The sequence below is a fragment of the Rhinolophus ferrumequinum genome, chromosome 18 (assembly GCF_004115265.2).
Source record: "Rhinolophus ferrumequinum isolate MPI-CBG mRhiFer1 chromosome 18, mRhiFer1_v1.p, whole genome shotgun sequence".
In the NCBI taxonomy this organism is placed as follows: Eukaryota; Metazoa; Chordata; class Mammalia; order Chiroptera; family Rhinolophidae; genus Rhinolophus; species Rhinolophus ferrumequinum.
In genome coordinates this window covers 52090750-52096820 of record NC_046301.1, presented here as the reverse complement: position 1 = coordinate 52096820, position 6071 = coordinate 52090750, and positions in this window count along the sequence as shown.

Here is a 6071-nt window from a genome sequence, read left to right as displayed (position 1 = left end):
AATCAGAAAGGTGGTAGAGTCATACTGCCAGCCAAAGCCAGATTAAAAAAAAAAAATCAAATTGACCACTGAAACACTGGCGACATGAGAGCTTGAAAATTACTCTTCATAAACAGACATCAGGATATGTTTTTCAGAAATGATGTTTGTTTATTATCTAGTGTTTTTTAGCAGCTTTATTTTCTCATGGAAAGAAGCTTAGGAATTGTCTGACTGTTGACCACTCCAATCTAGAGGTCTTGGCATTAGATCTCACCTAATTTGAAAAAGGGCCCAAAGGAATGCGACAAGGAAACTAACTTCACGCATTAAGAGTTTGGGCGTGTCGATAGTCAGACATTTGGGATCATAAATGATTGCCTCTAACTGAAATGGAAAGAAGAAGAAATAAATACAATTTCATCTATTTTATTTCCTTTATATACATTTATGGAAGGGAAGCAGCATAGTGTAGGGAGAAGTGCTTAGAATATATCTATCTTGTTGTGGGGACAGAGCCCCAAAAAGCAGTTTCCAGGCTCTCAGCCTCACATAGAAAGGTGCTGGCTCAGGTAGTAAATGGCCATCAACTGTGATTGGATGGCCATTAGCTGTGACTAGTTGGCCGTCAGCTGTAACCAGTGAGCCATTGGGCACTAATATAACTGCCGTGGCTAGGCTAGCAGAAAAAGGAGAGCTAGCAAGAAGGTGGTGGCTGAGCCTGCAAGCGGCGCAGTGAAGGTTGAGAATTGTGTTGCTCCTGGTTCCTGTGTCTTCAACCCAGCTGCCAGAGAGAGTATAGTGGTGTGACTCCCCTACCTATGGCTCCGTGGGTGTTCCTTTTTGGCCTCACCATGTCCTGCGTTCTTGTGTGGGGAGCGGGAGCAGAGACTCCACAGGCCGCCCCGCACGAGACTTATAATGATTTTTTTCGATGTTCCTAAATCCAACATGTCGTTCTAGTTTATCTTCAAACCTTAGCTCCTGTTTTTCACCTAAACCCTCTGGATGTGCCCTAACTTTTAGCAAGATGACTTTGATGCACCTGGGGTGCCACTTCCAGGAGCCCTAGCCAGCTCCACACACAGCACCTGAATGCCTAGAATCCCTTCCCCTGCTCCACACACGGACATCACCACCACCTGAAATCATGACCAGCGCTTATACTTCCTCAATGGCAATGAGGGGGATCAGATAGAATTTGGAATCTGAAGGCCTGAATTTGTGGGAAAACACTGGCCACTACTGAGGAACTTGCTTCAGGAAACATAGTTGAATTAAGTGGTTTGAAGCCCAGGTCTTCCCGTGTGTGAAGACTTTCCAGAGACAACTCTTTTTGAAGATAACTTTTATCTCTAAGTACACCCATGGTGGGCAGTTTTCTACTTAAAAGCTTATTACTACACATCCTCTGGTGAAAAGATTGAGAAATGCTGTGTTTTCTGTTGAAATGCTGATTTGGAGATGTATTACAAGGTTTGACTGAATTCCAGTATCCTAGACCAGAATGAGTTTAGATCCCAAAGCAGCTGCAGTGGTTTGTAGAGTGGAAATGAGAACAATCTGGCACAGATATTGCATTTCTGAAATTCAGTGGGCACGGTTTGAATGTTAATCGGGTGGGTTGAAGGCTTGGGTTATCCCAGAAGCAGCTGATAAGTATACCTTATTGGATGGTGTCATTCAGTTATAATAATTCTGTTTTCCAAAAGCCTTTCCCTAATGAACAGAAGATAGGCTATTTCTATAACATTAATAACTAACCATCTCTAAATATCTTAAGAGGTCATTACAGATTTTATAAAACCATACTTATTTTAGTTTAGTAAAACAAAATATACAGCCCATAACACTTGAAATGAAGAAAATGTGGGCTGGGAAATCAAACCAACAGTTAACTAATCTGAGTCCCAGGAGGAAATCCCTGGTCTAGAAATTGGGGCAAGAGTCAGTAACCCCTCCCAGGCTTAGCAACAGGAAATAGGCTGTGATTTGTTTAGCTGTACAGCAGCCAAAGCTATGGAGAGTCACGGACAAGCACATGATAGACAGGGGGAAAACCCACTAGCCAGCTCACCAATTTTTAAGTTCATCTCTTCTCACTCCTTCCTTTTATATCCCACATCTTCCAGGTTTCTAGATAGCTGAGAGCCTGAGGCCCGCTCAACTTTCCTCTAGGTTGTCCCCTATCTTTGGGGCAACCAGGCCCTCAGTGAGACAGAATATTCACCATATGCAGCGTAGAGCCTGGAGTCTGAGAAGATATTCAATAAGCATGGTCAGCGACTGTGAGGCAAATGCTGACTGGCTGTTTTGTCCCTTCACCTTGATTTACTTGGAGAGATCGCAACAAGGGCTGGTTCCCTTCAGAAAGCTCCCAATCCCTAAATTGAAGAGAATAATAATAAAAGGGAGACCACATACTGGTAGTGATGCTACTGATAATAAAGTTAATAAAGACTGGTAATGTCAGGGGAATACAGCTAACTCAAACACAAAAACTTTCTAAGCCACAGGAATCTCAAGATTTTGTGTGTGAAACCCAGTTTTCTGGATAGCAATGCTGTGGGAAAGAAGGAAGGAATTTAGTTGGTAAGTTAGTTGGCTATTCTTAGGCCCAAAATCTCATTGGATATTACTCTTTATATATGATCCTATTGTATGGAAGAAGTATATTATTTAGTAAACAAAAACAAAAAACAAAGGAAAGAAAGACAAGAAAAACAAAAACCAAAGAGCTCATTATACATTATCTTTTGCCTTACCAAAGAAAGGCAAGAGAGGGGGAAAAGAGGGTTCCTTCAAAATGTAACCTTCCCTGGTTCTTTTGAAATATGGTTGCCTAAACGTTCAATTTGTACAAAACAAAAAAAAAAACTGTTAGAGGCTCATCTATCAGGTAAACTAAGTGTATTAGTCATTTATTGTTGTATAACAAATTACTCTAAAATTTAGCAGCTTAAAACAATAAGCATTTATTATTTCACAGTTTTTGTTGGTAGGATTTGGGAGTGTTTTGCTGGGTCTCTCATGAAGTTGCATTCAAGCTATTGGCTGGGGCTTTTGTCCGTGAAGCTTGCCTGGGTCTGGTGGAACCACTTCCGAGTGTACCCGTGTGGCTGTTGATGGGAGGTGTCAGTACTTCACTACATGGGCCTCTCCATAGTATCACTCATAGTATGGCTTCCCCCAGAGTGAGGGGAGAAAGAGAAAGAGAGAGAGAGAGAGACAGAGACAGAGACAGAGAGACAGAGAGACAGAGACAGAGACAGAGAGAGACAGAGAGAGAAAGAACAAGAGAATAACCAAAATGGAAGTCACGGTCCTGTTATAACCTAATTTTGGAAGTGCCATGCCATCACTTCTGCTGTATGGTACTGGTCACAGGGATCCGTGTGGGAGAGAACTGCCCAAGGATGTAAATACCAGGAAGCGAGGATCTTTGGGACCAACTTGGTGGTTGATTCCTACACTATTCAAATTTTTCTACATGTATGTTTGGTCGGTAGACACATAGTTCCTCTGTCTGGAACACTGCGATAACAAACAAAAAATTTGAGGTGTGGTGAACTAGTTGGTGTCCGTGGTACAGAGTGCCCTCAGTGGCGAGGCTTACCACCACACACATACTGTGTCACTAGTCACACAGATGTGTGATGGTTTTAATGCAAATTCACTTATCCTATTAGAATCCCAAGGCACGCAATGCACCTTCTAATGATACATTTGTTGTGCTATGTTTGGGTGTGAAGCAAGCTCATTATTAAGCCCATAGTTTATAATGTATTTTGGAGATAAGATGATGTAAATGAAGGTAGATAGGCTGAGTTATTAATCAGTAAAAGTCAGTTCTAGTTTTATGTGTTACCAACTAGCAGTATAACGTCAGTCAAGTCACTTAACCTCTCTGAGCTTAACATATCAGCTAAAAAATGAAGGTGCTGTATTAGGTGATATCTAATAATACTGCTACTTCTAAAAATGGTTACCGATGACATTCTAATTATAGAAAATTCCCAATCAGATTCATTACAGAGGACAATTGTTTAGACAATAGCATTTCTTTAGTAAGAGAAGTGTATCACAAATGGGCCTGTAGTCTAACTGAATTCAGGCTAAAATAAGACATTTTAAATAGAACAAGATTACTGACAGCATTCACTTATGACAAACTGCCAAATGCTGGGCCCCTGGGATATTCAAGGCTAGTGTTAGAGGATGGTGGATGAACACTGCAGAGGTTCCCCCTGTAGGAGCCAGAGAGGGGTATCCCCAAAGTATAGTTTTCATAGGTCATATATGCAGCATGTGGTCATGTCTATCCCCACAGTTCCAGGTGTACAAATTTTTAAGACCTTTATTGAGGCAAAATTTACATGCCATAAAATTCACCTATTGTAAGTTCAATGCTTTTTAGTAAATTACTGAGTTGTACGATCATAACCACAATCTAATTTCCACCAGCCCTAAAAGATCCCTTATATCCTTTTGTAGTTCATTGTTCTTCCAATTCCCATCCCCAGGCAGTCACTAAATCTACTTCTTGTCATTATAAATTTGCCTTTTCTGGAAATTTCATACATTATGTAGTCTTTTGCATCTGGTCCTTTCATATAGCAAAAGGTTTTCAAAGTACATCCATGTAGCATCTATCATCAGTGTGTTCTTTTAATTGCCAAATATTCCTGTGTGTGGACATTGTGTTTATCTCTTCACCAGTGTATGGACATTTAGGTTGCTTCCACCTTGGGGCTGTGATGAATAATGTCATCAGCAATGTATGCAGGTTCATGCTTCTCCACATCCTTGCCAACTCCTGGTATTGTCTGTCTTTTTGATGATATCAACAAGCATTGATGGGCAGTGAGCAAAGTGTGAACTGGCGGGTCTCTTCCTGTCAGGGGACTGCAGCTTTAGGAGATCTTATGCCTAACTGACAATGAAGTGTTGGGTCAGTGGTCACTGAAACAGTTGTTTTCTGAACTATATTTTTCCTGATTGTACTAAGAACACTCCCTAGTCAGTTGCATGGATCATCTGTATGTTGTTTTTCCCTATCAAGACAACCCAAAGCAAAGTTCTGAAAAATGCACCATCGCATCCCAAATAGTTCATTTTATTGCACAAACGCCACTCTCTTTGTAGCTAACGTTTAGACCTCAGAAAAAGAGACAATGTATTTCCGAAAATGCTCAAAGATATTTTTATATTCATCTAAGTTTTTACTTGTGAATAAGTATCCTGCAGGCAAGGAAAGTCTTGCATATTTCATTTACGAAAAATTCTATCATTTTCCTCTAGTTAGTTTAAAGGACTGCTAAGGAAGGCCATGTACAAATATAAATAACTATATAAATACAAAAAAGCTATATAGATATAGATATAGATAGGCATATATATATGATATATTGTGGAGATTTTGTTTGTTCGTTTTGTTTTTTTACTAAGTATAATGGTCAGTCATAAAAATTTCCTGAATGAATCTGCTCTAAGAATAAATTTCAATTTTAGGGGACTAAAATGATACAAAATGACTTAGTGTTGTAATAAAATTTTGTCAATTTTATTAAAACTTCACATAGTTAAGTAAGTTCATTTTTTAAGCCCATTTTATTGTATTACTTCATCAGAGTAAGTTGACTCAGTGAGAATGTCACTGATAGAGACATGTACAAAGTCAGCACCACACATCTATAAATGCAGATAGCCACAATGACCCTTCCAATATGTACAACCCCGCCTTTATGCATACACACATATATTTACAGCTAATAAATAACACTTAAAGCCACAGCATTGTTGATATATATAGTGAAGTCTGTAGAAGCCAGAGTTCCCAGGGCCATACACTGATTTGATTCATATTTTCTTAAGTATGCACCCTTGTTCCACACCCAAATCCAGAAAGTTAATGAATTAGCAAGAACAGGGGATGCCAACCACTAACCACACAACATTTTATTTTTAGAGAGAATTCATGCCAAGCTGGCTGACATCAGTCACATGTGTCCTACCTACTCTGTATAGGAACAACCTTATTTCTCAGATGAAGGGCTGAAGTTCTGGCATCACGGGAACTATTCCTATTCCAC